The 19450-nt window shown below is 44.5% G+C and overlaps 1 long non-coding RNA gene across 1 annotated transcript; it reads right to left on the bottom strand.

The window, feature by feature from the left end:
• Nucleotides 1-2860: 2860 nt before the first annotated feature.
• Nucleotides 2861-5129, bottom strand: LOC139303006 (uncharacterized). The gene is made up of 5 exons (XR_011598936.1): nucleotides 5015-5129; nucleotides 4148-4279; nucleotides 3963-4013; nucleotides 3455-3520; nucleotides 2861-3318 (listed from the first exon to the last, which is right to left on the bottom strand). It is a non-coding gene; the product is annotated as an uncharacterized lncRNA (long non-coding RNA).
• Nucleotides 5130-19450: the final 14321 nt, after the last annotated feature.

Genomic DNA, 19450 nt, shown 5'->3' on the forward strand with positions numbered 1-19450 from the left:
CATGATGGCATAGTCCAAGGCGAACGTTCACGCAGACTAATGAATGAATTCTGATGTCAAACCCACTGATCCACAAATACTGTCTAGAGAACTCCAGACTGGTGAAATCTACGGTACTACCCCTGATACAGAGATGACAGTGTCCGTGTAGGTATGTTAGCATTGGAGGTTTCAGTTGGGCCCATTATCCGGGTTCATTGGTGATTTCTGGCATCTCAGGACCACCCACTCCTGACCAGAAACTCGTTTGATGTTTACAATAACAGGCTTTGGTTTCATTAACTCCATGTGGGCCCCCCCTTGTGCAGCTACACGTGTGGATCACCAATGAGGGCCACGAACAAGGACACATTCACACACCGATGGCGACCGAGCTGCACCACCATCTTGTGTCCAGGTGCACTATGTGGGCTAATGATTGGGCCCAGGCAGGCCTTGAGTGGGGACCTCCATGGCTGCAGCTCCGACCAGGGTTTGCTACTCTGACGTATTAGTGTGGGTTCAGACCATGTGTTTATCAAGTGGAGGACAAACGGCCACAAATTCTTCTGGTCCTGCTTTTGGAACTAGAGGTAAAGGCCTTTGATCAACGTTGTAATGTAGGGAATGACTCTCGCCTCTGTTGATGTTTGTTGGAGCCGCAGAGGAGTCCTGCCCCGTCTGCAGTCTCCAGGAGGTGGCGATCGGGCAGAGTGATTCTGGCGAGAGGAGCCCATTGAAAGATCGTTTTGACAAAAAAAAAACTAAAATGAAATAAATACTAATATTTGGCTGATCAGTGGTCAGGGGTCCAGGGACCTTTTGATAGGCATGTAAGAGTAGCACTCTGAGGTAGGAGCGTCTTTAGTCCTTTTTACACATCATTTACAGGTCATTGTTCAGGTGTTTAGCGGAACTCCTGGGTGCCATTACAGCTCCAGTGCTGAAGTAGGACTACAGTATCCACACAGAGACTCTCCAGGCCATTTTGTAATTTCTCTGTAGGAGTTCACTTTTTCAAAAACTTTCCACACAGTCAGCGCAGCAGCAGTTACTGTTGGCAGACACATGTTGTCACGAGTTGATCCTGAGGTGTGCGTCAGGTGCTTTGGTTTGTTTGTGTTTTTTTTTTTTTTTTTTTTTACAGTTGCTAAGCAGTTCACTTCACATCCAAACTAATATTTCTACTTTGTCGTTTGCTGTGAGAAAGCTGCTTTATTATTTAAATGCAGATTTGGAAGCGCCTTCCCTCATCAGTGTAGAATCTGTGTAGTCAACTTGTTTGACCCCCCCCCCCCCGATAAAAACAGATAGTTTTGGGCCCAACTTTCGCGCAGGCCCCATTTCATTTGCTCCGTGACCTTCCGCTGCATAAAACACTGACTGTTAAACCGGTAATCCCCAAGAACCTCCCTTTTTATCCTTATCTGCAGCCAAAGCAGCAGAGGCGGCGCGGCACACCCCCTCGGAGGACTGTCATGTGGGGATCCTGGTGTCGAACTTCTTTGTGTTTGCTTTCACTGGGCCATGTTTTTGGTTGCTGTCTCTGGTGTTGCTGCGGTGTCTTTGTACGGTGCTGCCTGGAGATCACCTGTCCTGTAGCGAACACCTTTTTGTGAAGGATGTGAAACTATTCGGCACTGGCAGCATTGAATCCTGTATCCCGCCCATACTGCTCCTTCCTCTCTCCTCATGAACCTGTCCCTTTTCGCCATGTCTTCATCTGCATATGGCACAAATTCCTCCATATTTCTCTCCTCCTCCTCCTCCTCCTCCTCCTCCCCCTTCATCTCTGTCCGCCGCGTCAATCCCCTGCTGGATAATCTGCAGCTGTAATCTGCAGTCATCTGTCATTGTTTCTCGGGATGGGACATTTGCAATGAGGCCAGATTATCATCTCATACCGTGACCTGACCAGGGGAGGATGAGGCACAATACACCCACTCACACACACAGATGGACACACACACACACACACGCACACACACACACACACATTCACACATTCACACATGGAAACGTGACTGTGTACTGAAAGCAACAGGATGAAATACATTCCCTGTATGTGTGTGTGTGTGTGTGTGTGTGTGTGTGTGTGTGTGTGTGTTTACAATAGATATGGCCTGTTTTTGGGAGAGGCTTAAACCAACACCGTGAAACACAGTTCAACAAGACAGACAGACAGACAGACAGACAGATAGCATTAGCACACGCTGTGATGGTGGCTCTGGTGCAACTCTCCATTGAAATCAATGGGATTTAGCTGCGGTTAAAAAGAAATGAATGAACGTGTCCACTATCTGAGTAAGTTTGGCGCTGTTGTAAAGCGTTTTTTTTCCTGTCACCGTAGGGGCGCGAAGGCTCCAGCTGGGCTCAGACTACAGGAAGACAGAAGAAACAACAGCCCCGCAAAAGTGTGTCTCATTTCCTGCTATTGAAGAATGATCGAGACGAAAAGAGACAGTGGGAGGAAGAAGAGAGCAGGAGCAGACGAAAAGAGAAGACCAGAGACGACATGAAAGGAATGAGGAGGGACTGGAAGGAACACATGAGAAGACAACATGAAGAGGTAGAGAAGGAGACCAGAGGGAGGGGGGGGGGGCGATATACAGGTTAGGACAGAAATAACACAAACAGGAAATTGGTGTCAACGGCAGAGGAAACCACATCTCTGCACTTAGTAACCACCTTCGTCTCTTACTCTCTCCTCCTCCTCCTCCCTTCTCGGCAATCTACAACATTTTCCATTTGCCTACTTCAAAGACAAGCAAATCAGGCCAAACACAAACTCGGATCATTTTACTGAAAACAACAAGTTCACAATATTAATATTAATAATAATAATAATAATAATAATAATAACAACAAAAAAAATCCTCAACAGAAGAAACTCCATTATGTTACAATGCCGGTGAATGAGATGTTATTGGATCAATATTCTCAGAAAGGTTTCTTATGAATGCTGTTTTCTGATTAAAGGAAAATTCCAACGTTTTGGAGACAGCCCCCCCCACCCCCCTCACAAAGGGGCTGCTGAACTACTACACCCTGATGGTTGTAAACACTGGCTGTTGGCCATAACAGAATTTGCGGTACGTGACGGAGCCGCATGAAGAGATGATACGTGATCTTGAATAGCGTCTCGGTAGGTGATTCCTCGACAAACAGGGGTGAGAGTCACGTATGCAAAACACATGTTCAGCCCACGTATGATGATGATGATGATGATGATGGTGGTGGTGGTGGTGGCGGGGGAAGCAGAGGCGTGTCAGAAGTTGTAGTCACTGTTCCTGTTGGATGACGGCTCTCTGCTGTCGCTGACCGTCAGTCGCTCCAGAGCTGGTTTCGACAACACACAGGAAGAGCAGCCGGATTTAAACCAACAGAGTGACTGCTAGGGGCGGGGGGGGGGGGGGGGGGGGGGGGCATTACATTATCATGTTTGACATTATAAACGTGCGTGTCTGTGTGTTACCAGGGTAGGACAGTCTCTTCTCTCCGTCGTTGTTCCGAACCGCCGTTTTCCCTCGATGATACGACACTGAGACGGAGACATAAAGGGATGAGAGACAAACGCTAAAAGGAAAACTCAACAGATCTCGCGTGCAGACCACTTCCTGACTTCCCACTGGTTCCTACTGACGACGTCAATCTTGAAACTATATCACAAACATATATATATTTTAAAAAGGCTCAGTAATTTCCTAAAGTGGAGGCGGCAGATTAATCCACATTTGGTGCTCTAGTGAGTATTTGGGGCAGCGGGATGGTGGATGTGGGATCGAGTCCAAATTCAGCTGCAGCGCGAGTGTGTCGTGAAGGTGCGTGTCACCCAGCGCAACAGTGTGCATAATAGCGTTTGGGCAACACTGGAGCTCTATGGCACCGAGGAAGACGATGTATCAGAATCACCACACATCCTTTAATACACTCTGTGTGTGTGTGTGTGTGTGTGTGTGTGTGTGTGTGTGTGTGAGACTCACCACTGTGACTCTGCGTAGGTCCGACCCAGCGATTCTGCCTCCTGTCGGATACTGAAAACCAGCAACACAGCAACCAAACACAACATGCTGCAGGGATCATTCACGGAGCCACCAGCCCGATACACACGATATATATTTTTTAAAATAAGATTTGTTCGTGTGTGTGTGTGTGTGTGTGTACTCACGTCTCTTCTGCAGGGCTTTGACGGTGGGTCTGGTGAAGCGGATCAGCAACAGGACCAGCAACACACAGCAGAGCAAAGCTGTCACCACTTTGTAGGCATGCAGCTGCCCCTTTACATCGGCGAGGCCCTCACCTGGAGACACACACACACACACACACACAATAACGTCGCTGTAATAAGTTAGTTAGGAGGGGGCACACAGGGTGATCAGGGTGATCTTACAAAATCAGATGCCACATCAGCTTTACTGCGAGTGATCGTTCTCAGTCATCTCTTATCTCATGATTACAGGTGGATGAGCGTCCCGGTTACTTGGTGGGTGGTGCTGTGCCTGCTGGGGGCGTGGCTGTATAGTTGTGACATCACAACCTTACGGAAGTCCCAGCGGCTCGTTCAAAGGTGCAGTGTCTGAATACAGGGCTGTGTGCGTTTCTCCGTGGACTGAGCGTTTTGATCCTTTCACAGTATTTATACAGCACCCAGACCTGCTTTATAACCAAACAAGACATGGACGTCTCACTTTTTTACTATATGGGACCTTTAAGTCACTATTAAACACAGACATGTTTGAGAAGTTTGGTTTCAGTCGATGAAAATTTAGTTTTATAGAAAAACGCCTCCTTCCTTGAGTTCAGATGTTTAAAAAAAAAGTATTTTTTTGGTGTCAAAAACCAAACTGGCACCAGTATTTAAATGTCCAAACAATACTAGAAAACAAAGGCAATAAAGACCTGAAGTGTTAAAGGTTAAAGGCGGATGTACAGTGGTTACACATTACATCATGTTAGCCTCTGAAGTAGGACATGAAATGAGCTCACGTGCACACACATCCACAGACAAACACCAGCTCACAGACAGCAGACCCACCTGTGCATTTGACCCTCAGTCTTTCACAGCCGGACCCCTCCTTTGCTCTACCCTCCGCGATGTAATACCCGTTGTTAACCGTGGGTCTGCCCCTGTCCCAGCGCGGTGTGTCTTTGCAACCTTTCTTGGTCTCGCACACATTTCCCAAAAGACTCCGGACGCTTGCCTCGCTGCCGTGACAGACCGGTGAGGAGGAGTTGTGGAGGACCAGGTTGACGTCTCCGTCACATGTGCCCGTCCATCTGATCGTGAGGAGGCCCACGGCGGGTGCAGGGCTGCTGGGGCTGGAGGTGGGGGCAGAGACTGCCGTAGAAGCACTGGGACAGTAACAGTCACTGGTGGTCCTGTTGGCCTCTGCGGGGAAGGAAGCCTCTGTGCCGTTTGTTGCTGATTCTGGGAGCTGGACATCAGTTAGAGGACTACACTGGACTGTAAGATGGAAATAAAACATTTATTGAGTTTACGGGTATATATATATATATATTTTAAAGGTCCCATATCAAGGTCATTTCAGCTCTGCATCTTTATTCTGGGACTCCTCTAGAGTTTCTCTGTCTGAAACAAGCCGTTTGAGACAAACTGAACAACCTCCAAAAACCTGAAGAGTAGTCCTGAGCAGAGCGCTCCAATAACTCAGACAGACTGAGCAGGTGGATGAGCGTCCCTGTACTTGGTGGGTGGTGCTGTGCCTGGAGCAGATGACCTGCTAAGGGGGGGGGGGGGGGGGGGGGGGCGTGGCTGAGGGCAGTGATTGATATAGTTGTGACATCACAACCTTACGGAAGTCCTGATGGCTCGTTAAAGTCACAGTCTGAATACGTGGACTGAGCGTCTTGATCCTTTCCCAGTATTTATACAGCACCCAGACCTGCTTTATAACCAAACAAGACATGGAGGTCTCACTTTCTACAATATGGGACCTTTAAGAAATCGATGGCCTTATGTGTAGCACTCTTTGTTATTTACAGTATATAAGAACAATAGCAAAGAAGGACAAAAAGAGTTAAAAAACAAAACAAAACAACAATTATTCATGCACTAAACACTAAAAATATGTTCCAATAATCATACAAAGTCATCAGATAAAGAACAAAGCGATAAAAGAGAATGAAGAGTAACATGAAGTCTGGTGGTGACATGACAGAGCTGTGTCAGCCTCTTCATTTGCCCAGTTTGCTTTAAACATTGTGCATCGTTGTTACTATTACGTTCTCACTTACAAGCAATGAACCTACATACACTCCATTACATGTCCTCTTCACTTTTGGATACCCAGCAGGTGACCGGGCTATAAGGCTCTTGCTTTCCGATTGGCTGCTGATTTATTGTTTGACTCAAGGCGCCGCTTGCCTGACGTGTGTATTTCACGATGTGAGGTATGACGGTCACGCACCAAAGGTGAGGGGAAAGCCCATAACATTCTCCGAATACTCTGTGCCTGGAGTCTCACAATCTGTCTGGTTAATTTAAATGGATTTTGGTTTAAAGCTGGACCACAGCTGCCTCTCACACTGCTCTGCACACCACGAGGAGGCATCTTTCAAACAAATAAGACACACAAAACAGCTTATATCCAATAGGATGTTCTTGTGCATAAGAAATGGTGTATTATGCAAGCAACAAAACAGCTATTGGTTGGAACGATACGGTAACTATCTGAATGAATAAGAATGCTGTTCCAAAGCCGAGATGCCAATACAGCGAAATCTTGATTTGAACCCGGCTTAGACCTGAACTAGCAGATGTCACGGGCCTTCCGGGACAGCGAGGAGTCAAAAGCCGTGTGGCGTGTGGCGTGTGATCGGTGAGATTTTAAAATGGACTCTAACAGAGACCAGCAGACAATGCAAAGAGGCTATTATATATACACAAATAAAACACAGTATGTAACATTTTCTTAGAGCCAGTTCACCACCCCCTCCAAAAACAAATTGTGTATATATATATATATATATATATTATTTTTTTTCTTTTTGTTGATTGAATTCGATTTAATTCAAGGTTATTGACGTAGTGCCAAATCACAACAGAAGTTATCTCAGAGAACTTAAGATATAGAGCAGGTCTAGACTTTACTCTTTACAATATTATTACAGAGACCCAGCAGTTTCCAGTTTTCATGCAAGCACTCTGCCACAGCAGCAAGGGAAAACATCCTTTTAACAAGCAGGAACCTCGAACAGGACCAGACTCTAGGCGGGTGGCCATCTCGTCGACCCATCGTGGTACGTAGCCGCGAGCAGATACTTCGTTTTCACTGGGAACTATTTTCTACCTGCACCGGTTCTCAACGCAGTCTCTGTCTGTGTTCTCAAATGTCACTTTTTGGTGATCTGAACACCTCAAAACCATGTTTATATTCAGCTCCGCTGCGTTTTTTTGGGGGGGGGGGCGGCACAAGTTTCAGCGGGCATGGATTTCAAAGCCTCTGCAAACAGAACTGAAACTATCTGCACAGCTAGATACCACCACGGGGAAACGTGAAAATGTGCTCGTTTTTTGGGGGTTTTTTTCTGTTTGGATGGACCAAAGTTTTAAAAGTTCTATTGGACGTTAAAGAAAGCGAGGGTTAGTGTTTTTTTGTTTGGTTTGAGAGCTGGAGTCATCCCAGCTGTTTCTCTGTCTTCTGTTCCAGCTCTTATTAAACACCTCATATACACTCTGACCTCTCTCATTGACTCTTAAAGGAAAACGGGAGCGCACGCTTGGTCTGACGCGTTCAGCCCATAAATTACATTACTGTACTCACTTTGTACTTTATCTGCAATCTTGTTTTTGGTAAAAAAAAACAAACAGTGACATTCTGAGAACTTTAGATATGTACACAAGATATGAAAAGCTCTACAAAGCAGAAATGCGGTCTGTAATCCAATGAGCTTTGCAGGTGTCATTGTGCTGAGCAAAAATTACCGTTTTAATAAACTATGACAAAAGACCTGCTTAGCTCGATTAAAGTGCTTTTTTTTTTAAATACAGTCCAGTGTAGTCACTGTTCAAATATTAGAACACAGCTGAACAAAGAATTGAATGTAAAACCTTGAAAGAAACAGGGGGAAGGAAGGGTGTAACCAGCGTGGCAGAAGCACTGAGATACTTCAGCACAAGTATCAATTCAACAATGTCAAAATCTCCACTTGAAATTGAAAAGTGCTAAAGTACATAAATAGTATCATCAGCAGTAAAAGTACTCATTCTTCAGCAGAATGACCCCTCAGGCTGCCGTGTATTACGTTACTGGAGTATTATCGCTGAGGCCGTTGGTTGGGCAATATAACAATATATTATATATGAAACAATGCAAACGTGTCAAAGATTTTGTTTACCGTTTACACCAAGGTATCTACGCACTTCATATTATATCGTAATATTATATGCGTGATATTGGTGGAGTAGAGGTCTAAAGTACGTACGTATACAACAAAAACAAGTACAGTACTTACACCCCCCGCCCCCCGAGAGTGACCCTTGGGACGGTTTATTCGACACTGAATATTAACTGCTTCTCTTGTAGGGATTCCTCCGACATCTGCTGAGACAGGTGTCCTCGTTGCTGTTGAAAGGCTGATCTCAGGTCTGTATAATGTGCATACGTATGTGTGTGTGGACGCCGACAGGGTCAGTCAGTGAAAATAAAGGAACGATCTTACTGTTACTTACGCTGACATTGTGGTATAATTATCAGCATCATTCTTTTGGTTTGTAACTGTTTTGGGTTTTGTTTTAGTTTTATATTGTGTGTGTGTGTGTGTGTGTGTGTGTTTTCATTATCATATATATATATATATTTTTTTTCCTTCTCTTATTTATTTATTTATTTTTACTAAAATGTCATATCAATAATATGTTAATTCAAAGAAGAGGAGTTGCTGTGAAGGGACAATGACGTGATCCCTCACCAGCTTCCCACCCGTGAACGCATTGTTTGTTGTTGTTGTTTTGGAGTGCGCGACTGTAGCAGGAGGCCGGAGACTCTGTTACCGTGGCTGCACGATCAAGCCACCTTAACCCCGTGAACAGCCTTGAGGTGGATTTCAACGCAGACACGAACCCCCGTATTCAGCATATCTTCTTTTTATACTTAAAACTAAAGTTTCAAATCCAAATATTCAGAGGGAGTTTCTCCCCGCTGCTGTCGCCATAGCGCTCGCTCGCGGTGGGAACTGTTCTCTGGGTCTCTGTAATAACATTATAGAGAGTATCAATAAAATTCAATTGAAATATAAAATCGTTCCTTATTTACAGAGTTGGTTACATAAGTGTGTGGGTCTGTCTTGTCGTGAATATTACAGGATCTCAGTGGTTATTGTGCTTTGCCTGATTTTCCTAGTATTCCATCATGTCTTCCCAGCAGGCTTGTGTCTCGATGGATTTGGAACTGACAATGAGGACGAATCAACAAAATGCATCTCGTATGTTTGCTCAATGTTTCACAGGAAGTCAACTCTGGTGCGTTAGGGTGAGCAGATTAACTTACTTTTCATTTAATACTAGCCTGTGTTCTTTTATGAGACGATCCTCCCAAGTATTGAACCATCTTTGTTGTTTTGTTTGTTACATCATAATGCTCTCATAGTGAGTCAGCGCTGCCTTCAGTGACCCTCTGATCCAGTACCCGTACCGCAGTGGGACCCGGGCTCCATTCCGCCTATCCAACAAAGACTAAAATGCCCCCCCAAAAAATCCAAACATTTAGCATTTTTCTGCTGTCGCCAAGTGCTTGTGAGCCACCGTACACAATAACAGAACAGCCTCGATGGAAGGCCGCCATTGATTCCCGTTAGCAGTTCCGCCTGGTGATTGACAGGTCCAGGAGTGGAGAATGCGCCAAGTCTATTGCTGGGAGGCCTCTGACGGGCCGAAGGTGAAAACTAATTCAAGGTGTCCCCCTCATCATACATACGTGTTCTACATGTACAATAATACACGCCCTACCTACCTACCGTTTGCATGATGCGGAGTTTGAAATGATGGAGGAAGGACGGGAGGTGATGGTTTGTCAGCGCTACATTTTGGACAACCAAACAGGACTTTTTTACCACGTCAGCATGAAGGCCAGCTCCGGCTAGCAGCCCCTCAGGCTAGCTTCAGGCTAGTGTCGGCACCCAGAGCTGGACGCTCATCAGGGATTTGGCACAAAATGGCGACCAGGCGACACACATCAAAGCTGGGCTTTTGACTATCTGGCAAAGATCTTAGTCCAAAATGGAAAGTTCCTCGGTTTTCCACAGTGTCTCGTGGGTTTAAAGCCGACATCACACCAAAGCAAAGTCTAAAGGCCTGGTTCTTCTGATTGTTCAGTATTCTTTACGTCCCAAAAAGAGAATGTGGACTTACCAGCGGTCACGAGCAAAAGAGCCGAGACGGTCACAACAGTCCTGAGATCCATCACAGAAAACAGCGAGCAACAAGTGACAGACAGACACAAATCAGATCAAGACGCCAACAACAGAAAAACTGATGAGAAAGGAAACGGTGCAGAGGTGTCTCTCTCTCTCTCTCTCTCTCTCTCTCTCTCTCCATACAGTGAATCACTTCATCCTGCTGCTGCTGCTGCCGCCGCCGCCACTGCTGCTGCTGCTGCTGCAAAAGTGCAGATTTCCTCCCTTCAAAGCGAGCTGGGTGAAGAGAGGCAGAGAGGAGGGGTGGGGAAAATAAGAAACGACGATAAGAAGGGAGGAAGGAGGAAGAGGTAGGAGGAAGAGGTGAGGGGGAAGAGTTACGTGACTCGAGACTAAATCCACTTGCTTCAACACGTTTGTGATTCACGGGCCTCCGCCAAGCCACTAGATGGGCGCATCAAGGGCCGGGGGGGCCCCAAAACGCAGCGTGCGTGATGAACTCAACTCAACAACTGGACAGGAAGTCAATCAAACTGAATAACAAATGTAATACCGCAAATTCTACCCAACTCCTGACCAAATAAATAAATGTTCTTTGCGCTCACTGCATGTCAGAATCAGAATCAGGATCAGATTTACTTTATTGATCCCCCGGGAGGGGGGGGGGGGGTTGTACAGTACCGGTGCTCCCATTCAAGAATAGAAAGCAGCATAAATTAACTAAAAGTATGTACAAATATAAAAATAAGAAGAAATATACACATTTACAATATCTAAGTGAAAAATAAAAGTAAAAAATATATACAATGTATATATATATATATATATATATATATGTATGTATTGCACTGTTGTGGTTAAGGTGGTGTTTCCATGTTAAGACACGTGTTCCAGGTCCTAACTTTGTCCATCGACATATTTTTCAGTATAAAGTCCCAAATATGATATTTTTCACTCGTAATAACTGGATTGTGGTTTGGCTCTGTATGCCCAACTTAATGTGAACTATATGGTGAAGGGTGCCGTGGAAAGCCTAAGGGTTCAAAAGGTCCCACCTACAGCTACTACTACTACTACTACTGCTGCTAAACAGAATGAACGCCTACATGCACGCATGTTCTAGTTTCTAGTCCGTCCAGTGGTCTGGGTGTAAAGGTGGAGGTGGAGGCAGAGATGGATCCCTTCCCCTCTTTTACAATACATTTAATGAAGTGTGACATTGTTATTGTTCATTCGGCTGTCTTTCTCAAACGTACTTATGTCATGTTTTGTATATAACACACTGTATATATATTGTGCATTTGTTGTTTTTTGCGCTTACTGGTAAATGTATTAATAATACAATTTTTTGGTTTGTTTATTCATATGCAGCACGTGTATGTGATGGTGGGTATGTTGGCGGTATCGCGGGTCCACAGGCGCTGCGAGCGAGCTCTGGTGCAAAAAGAAAAATAGAAATATAGAAATTAAAATGAAAGAAACACACTAACATCGGAGCAAAGGGGAGACCAGCAGAATTGTGTCTCCTCTGACATGAACGCTGAATCAGCGAGACAGGGTTTAACGGCGTCTGCTAACACGTGCTGCCTCCAACATGGCCGCTCGTTGCTGCGCGCCGCCTTCATTCATTCATTCACTCACTCACTCAGCCCTTCTTCTGTCAGCGCTGCACTGTACGTCCCCAGAAGGCTCTGCTCTCAGTGTGTAGCGCCTTGCCTTGTTTGTGTGGGAGCGAGTGAACGAGGTGACGAGCGAAAGCGCCTTCTCCTCCTGACTCATCATCATCAGGTCTTGACTTCACCACCGTCACCTCCATCCCTCAACTCTCGTTTTTCTCTCATCCTCCGCCTCTGGTTTTACGGAGCCGTAGAGGCGACAAAAGCCCCATAGACTTTCACCTCCTCCTCCTCCTCCTCCTCTTTGCTTCTCACAAAGAGGAAGATGCCGCCGTTCAAAGCCCTCTTCTCTGGAGCCCAAAGCATTTGACTCGACTTGAACGCGGGAGCCAATTGTGTTGGACGGCAACAAGCAGCTCGCATGTCATGAATGTCCCCTGGTTGCTGGGTCTCACACGCAATGTCTAACAGCACAACATCTGATAACACCAACGATAAACGAACGCAGCTAGCAGCCCGTTATGGAGGACAGGGGCGCATTTGCAACAGGCAAATGTTTTCATGCTTCTCGAACTGAGGGTCTGGGCCCCGAAAAGGTTGTAAGAAAGGGTTAGTCATTTCTAGTTCTGTCCTGTGCAATACTTTATAGTTCCACTGGTCTAAACAGTCTGAGAAGATTCTTTGATTCTTTGAACTCTTCTTTTAATGTTTGTAATCTCACCAGCGAAGCTCCTCTCACGTCACCGTGAGTCGGCCGTCTTCTTTCACACTGCCAGTGGTGACTCGTCTCGCCCTGGTTTGGTTACAATTTGACATTTTTATGCAGCGTTCTTAAATGATTTACATTCAGCACTTGGTGCTCATTATAACAACAAAATAGCATTAATAATAAAGAGGATATGCAGAGAGTTTAAACACTTTCCATTGTCATTTTAAGACTGGTTCCTGAGTCTAAATGCTGACTCTCTCTTCTGTGGTAATAAAACTGAATCTCTTTTGGACTGTTGGACATTTGAAGACGTCACCGTTGGTGTTGGAGGAATTCTCGACGGACATTTTTGACTTTTTTTCCCTGACATTTTGTGGACTGAACGACCAACCGATCGATAAAGAAAATATAATATAAAACTCGGCAGGTTAACTGAAAATAAATAGTGACAATAAAAAAAATACATAATCATTAGTTGGGAATTGAATTAACAAAAATAATGTGGATAACAATATTACAAATACAATAAAATAGATAATGAAATAAACAAATGTAATAAAATGAAATGATATATATATAATTAGCATAAAATGATATATATATATTAGTACAATAGAAATACAATAAAGAGATGTTAATAGTAGGGACATTACAAGACAGCCATTAGTGTACAAAAATAAATTCAATTAAATATATATAGATTTTTTATTATTTTGTGTATACACATTTATATATATATATATATATATATATATATATATATATATATATGTAATTACAACTACATCATGCACACATAATTACATACATCAAACAAAAATAGAATAAAAATAAAATAAAATAAAAAAGGAGATGGCGGCGGAAAGTAGAATACGGTGAGTTCAGGTTGATTTATGAATGTTTATTTCCCACTGCTTGTCTCTCTTGTTGTGACAGGAAGTGACACATTTAGCCCGGACTCCAGAATTCGGGGGCATTTTTTGCTCAGACTTTGGAAAGAATGCCTCCCTGATGATTTTTGTATTTGTGTACACTGTGTTAGAGAGCGTAGCTGTGAAGGTGACTCAGCTGGCTGAGGGGGCGACTCCCCTTTATGTTCACCTCCCGGCAGGCGAGGGCTTTATACTGTGAAGAGGCAGGGTCGCTCTTTTTTGAATAAGAATTTGATAGATCTTTCTTTTTTGAACGTTTAGAAGTAAAGATAGATAGATACTGGCCTGTTCACACACTGTGCCACGCATTTATCTTATTCTTATTTTTATTTTCATTCTTATTCTACCTTTTATATTCTACATATTTGTTGTCAAAACAATAGCACCTTCAGACCACGGCAAACTCCTTGTAATGTATGTTACTTGGCAATAAACAGTTTCTGATTCTGATTCTGATTCTGATGTGAAACATAATGATTTATGAAAGGACGTCTAATCATGTCATCCCTGAAAACTTCTGTAACCAGGGAGCATTTTGACTTGTGTTCAAATGTGTGTCGGAACGAAGAAAGTGATGAACGTGAGGAGCAGGCCAACAAAGTTAAAGCGGTGACCGATGCGACTTGCGGTTCCTGGTTTCAATGATTTCAATTGTGCAGAACTTTCTTTTGCTCCGTCAGAACCCACGCCCTGGCCGGTGGAACCTGAAGGGGACCAAACACAAACAGCAGAAGAAGAAGAAGAAGAACAGTTGGCCTGCGGGCGTGCTGAGGTTTGACTGAAGGGCGAGGGGAGGGGAGGAAACGAGAGGCAGCGAGGGTGGTGTGAACGGAGCGGAGGCGCGGCGAAGAACGTCGGCGGGAGGCGAACGTGAGGATGTGTGTGTATGTGTGTGTGTCACTGCAGCTCCTGTCCTCCTCTGCAGCAGCACTGAGCCGCTGCTTACAGTCCCCTCTAGGGCCCATGCAGGCGTCATAGTTCGGGTTTCACTTTCACTGTCCCTGAGATTTCTGCCTCCACCCAGCACTGACAAATGACATACACACTCGCCGGTTATATTTTAAAATACATTTGGCAGCTTCCTTCCTCCGAGGCACTCAAGAGTCACGTGACAGCGACGAGGGCCACGCTCACATTTTAACCAGACACACAAAAAGGTTTGTTTTTATTTCTAAATTCTTTTAAATTCTTATCTATTTTTTATTTTCTTCATCTATGGCGTCCTTGCTACGTCGACCGTGTCCACATGCTGCACGCTGGAATATAGAGAAGATGTGTGGTTTATTGTTTATGTGCATCTTTTTGTTACGTCCTGTGCTCTGGAGTGCTGGGCGGTGAAGGGTTTGGACGTCACAGGGGTTTGACCGATTAAATCCGATCTGACCTGCGAGAATCTGAACTCTGCTGCAGCGCGAGCGTCCTCTCAACGTTAAATAAACATTAAACAAACACATTAGCGTCTGCATAACAATAAAAGTGACATTTTTCCCATTCATTCAAGTCATATATTAAAAGAATCTAGGGTGCATTTCCTATTATGCTACGAAAGGAACAGCACTTTGTTTGGAAGTGAAGACTCAAGAGTGTTTCCATTTAGATCAACTTCTGTTTAATTATTCACAACCCCAAAAAGAGAAAAAAAAAAAAAAAAAAGGCTCTTTAACAATGCACAGTCATCATATCATCATATAACTTATCATCATCATCATCAGAACACAGATCATCCACCTGACTGTTATTTCCCTCTGGATAATATTAATGCTAGACTATATTAGAACATCTCCCTTGTGCTTCTTCTAAAACGCTGTAATACTATTATTATTATTATTATTATTGTTATTGTTATTTTCATTGCGGCCATTCTCTCTCTGGGACACTAAGGTCCTCAGTACGAGCCCACTAGAATCACTCGTCTTACAAGTTGAATATGAAAAGCTTGTCATGCTTTGTGTTTCAGTATCTTCATCTTAAGTGGAGTCGCCTTGTTGTCACTCACACACACACACACACACACACCCCGACACAGATCTGTGTGTGTGTGTGTGTGTGTGTGCGGTGAGCAAAAGGTGAGACTGAGCGAAAACACAGGTGATATAGAAGTACAGAGAATGATGTCAGCACCATACTGGAAGTAGTGCAGCAGTGGGACGCTGAACAGGCCGTCTGCCCTTGTCCTCTTCCTCGGGTGGCGCATGCGCCGTCGCATACATGATGCTGGGCCTGGTCGTGTGTTGTAGGTGAACAGGGTCTAGTAAGGCACCCCTTCATGAATGTAAATAAAAACAAAACGCTTTCTCATTCTGTCTAAATGCAGCGCTTGAAGCGGTTCGGCGTATTTGATGAAGTACTTGATGATTCTTGCGGTTTTTGTATCCACGTGATTGAATGCACAGCTAAATACATTTAAACTGTAACTAATGGCTTATAGACGGTTAATCGATAACTTCCTAACATTTATGTATCAGTTATAAACTATTAATAAGAATAGAGTTTGGTCCAGAAGGTCTGAGATCAAGAGGACTGGCACTGAAGGATGAACTCCAGCTGTTCATAAATTCACACGTAGCTAAGCTTAGCTTAGGTGTGTCGCCAGTATTCACTAAGTGGAGAGTTAGCGTTAAATTAGACCAGGTCCGCCTCACAGACCAGTTGTTACGTAGAGATTAGTCGTTTGGAAATATGTACAGCCACGAACTGCAGGTGGAACTGTTGCTTAGCTAACAGACCCGAGTCACGTTAGCTTGTTGACACACGAGCCGTTTAAACCACGGAGAGAAGAACTGGCTATTGGATATGGTCTGGGCCTGACACGAGATCCAAATGCTGCTTGTTAATGGTGCCAACTGGGAAGATTTCAAACGACATTCCACTAAAATGATGTAAAATGTTCGGTGTTATGCTAAATGACCTGGCGACATAAGCTAGCTTTGTATAATCGCGCAAACAACCACCTCCGAGTCACACGCGCCTATTCATGTGTAGACGAAACATTTACAAAAGGTTTAATATATCGTTTGGGTCCTAAACTGACATTTTTGGAAGTTGGGATACAGCTTGTGATGCGACGGTGACTTCCTGTTTGCACAGTTGATAGCTTTTGATTGGACACCTAAGATTTAATGGTGCAACCTGATGAAAGTTGCTGGAAATTATGAAGAGCTGCTGCAACCCTGGAAGTTGTTTTTATTTATGACTTACGACACTTCCTAGATAAACTAATCTATGAGGCATTAGTGCATTGTTTATTAACCATGGTTAAAGCCTTTAGTTACAGCTCATAATGCTTTATAAAGGGTGCCTTACTAGAATAGGTGGAACCTCTGACTAATATATGCTAGTGGTCTGTAGCTAGCGATATACACAAGCAACAATTCTTTTTTTTTTTTTTAACCTTTTGTTGATTTGTACTAATTTCCCAGACTAGCAGAGAGCAGGTTCGGCCTGTCAGAACTACATCCCAACACTTGCCCATGTATCACGAGCCATTCTGTTACTGCACTTTAAGCAGTGCAGGCTTTCTGATAACTAAACGTGTATTCTGAAACTTTGCTGATGATTTCACTGCGGAGGAGATCCAACACGTCATTCAAAAAGATCTTTACGTTCGCCGTTCCAACCGCAACATGTGGTGGTTTGGGGTTTCCCGCTAAAAGAAAAAGATGTTACAGTGCCACCCCGACTCTTCTCAACGTTAAGTTATGATCTCTCTACAAACACAGCTGCAGCTCCCGCGAGGCTTTTGGACATACGCGTGTTGTCGCAGCATCATGGAGCTGTAGCTGTTCAAATGCTTCAAATACATGCTTATTATTCTATATCATACAGCACATTCCTCAAGGTACACATTTAGCTCGGGACCTTTTGACTCGATTAACTTGGGACCAGAGATGTCGCCGTTGAAAAACAAAAACAAAAAACAGCTGGTCTTGTTTTCATCATGTTGCCCCATCGTTCATGGATTCACGGGATCGTTTCGTGGACGAAACAGCAGAATTTCCCTTTGCTAGTGGCAACCGGGGTTGGTCTTCATGGCGTCGGAGTCAGCTACATGTCCAGCGGGGCCCGTGGAGGTCCTCTCTCGACAGAACAGAGGACGCCGCGAGACCGGTCGATTGGCTGCTGGTCCAGGCTCCTGATGAAAAGTCCAGCTGTGACGGGGCACTGGAAAGATTCTCACTCTATTAAAAAGGCCCTCCTGGCACACAAAAAGAGGATCCTCTTGTGGATTCTTTCCGACATGCAGTGTCGTGGAATAAAAGTGAGCTGCTGATAAAAGCCTCCAGCCACACAGCCGCTAACTGCTACGGCACAACTACCCTCTAACTTTCTCCATGTCGCTGCATTTACTACTTTTCAAACTGGAATTTAATGACCCCATTCAATTGTGACTCAATCTGCACTCCCCTTCAATGATTCCCTTTCTTTGTTTTTTGTTTTTTTTGGGGTGGGGGGGGGGGGGGGGGGTGGGGTGGGGGAGTGTTAATAGCAGTACAGTATTTTAGAGGCTGGGACCAATTTGGATTCAATTCAATCACTTCAAGACACAGCTTGAAACACTTCACATGCTGAAATAACCGCATATGTATGTGACAACATTGGCACTTTAGTGACTTGAGATGCTTCATCAATATCGGGGGGAGAATGGTTCACTGTACGGCTGCTTTTTAGCTACTGATAATAGGAGACGTAGGTAACAATTTCGTGTGATATTCTAGTTCGGCGGTTATTCCAAAGTGTAGCCACAAATTTAGAGTGGTGGAATCTACTTCTAAAAGATCCATGAATGATCCCTCGTCGATTACCTACATCACAATTTCACTGATATTTTTTGAATTGATTCAATTGACACAGAACTGATCGCCAACCTTCGCGTGTTCACTCCATTAAAACTATACAGACCACAGGAATTCTCACTGATGGTATGGAATGAAACTATTTTCTTCTGGTAATCATTGTCAAGCGTCAGTTCATGTTCAACGAGCAGATGTGGAGAGGAGGGAGGGGGAGGAGGAGGAGGAGGAGGAGGAGAGCGATGGAGAGGAGGGCGTGATGAGGCTCGGGGATGACAGAGGAGTGTGTTGGTGGGGAGGATGCAGACAAAGCGGGGACAAAGATGTGGAACCATGTTTGGTTCTGCATGGTTCTGGAGAGTCCAGCAGGTCAGGGTGTTGCTACGGGACTGCAGTGCTCCTAACGCCCCCCACCGTAAATCTCCACCAAACTATCTATATGTCACTGCTAACAACTCTAACCCACATAAGACTCTGAGCACAAACACACCACCCTTCATCAGTGGGGATTTGCATTTGTTGGTACACAGGAAAACCTGCCTATGTGCTGGACATGGTCCCCCCCCCCCCCCCCCCCCCCCCCCCCACAGGCTCCCAAAACAAGCTGGCAACTCATGTGAAAGGTGAAAAGAGCTTTAAGACTTTGAAAAACGTTAGTCCTGATGTAGACAGTCTGTCTCTAACATTAGCCGCTTACACTAGGTACAGCTAGCTTTGTCGTTTCTGTGGAATAAGCTACATCACACGAAACCACAAATCTAAGCTATGCCAACAACTGAGCGTGAAAGCCGCCACCATCTTTATTTGGGCCAAAGAATGAATCAGAATCAGAAATACTTTATTGATCCCCGAGGGTTAGGGTTAGGGTTATCTCTATAGTAACAGTGGATCTGTCGGCGAACCGTGGGAGACTAAATTAATTAGTGCAGCAGCTTTAAACTTTTACTTTGACTCTAATTGGGGCTAAGGTGCACTGTGGAAACACAGCTTAGAAAGTGTGGTTTAAAAAAGCCTTTGGGACATTTCCAAAACTGCCGCTGGGGCTCTGAA

Source organism: Enoplosus armatus, chromosome 2, assembly GCF_043641665.1.
Source record: "Enoplosus armatus isolate fEnoArm2 chromosome 2, fEnoArm2.hap1, whole genome shotgun sequence".
Taxonomy (NCBI): Eukaryota; Metazoa; Chordata; class Actinopteri; order Centrarchiformes; family Enoplosidae; genus Enoplosus; species Enoplosus armatus.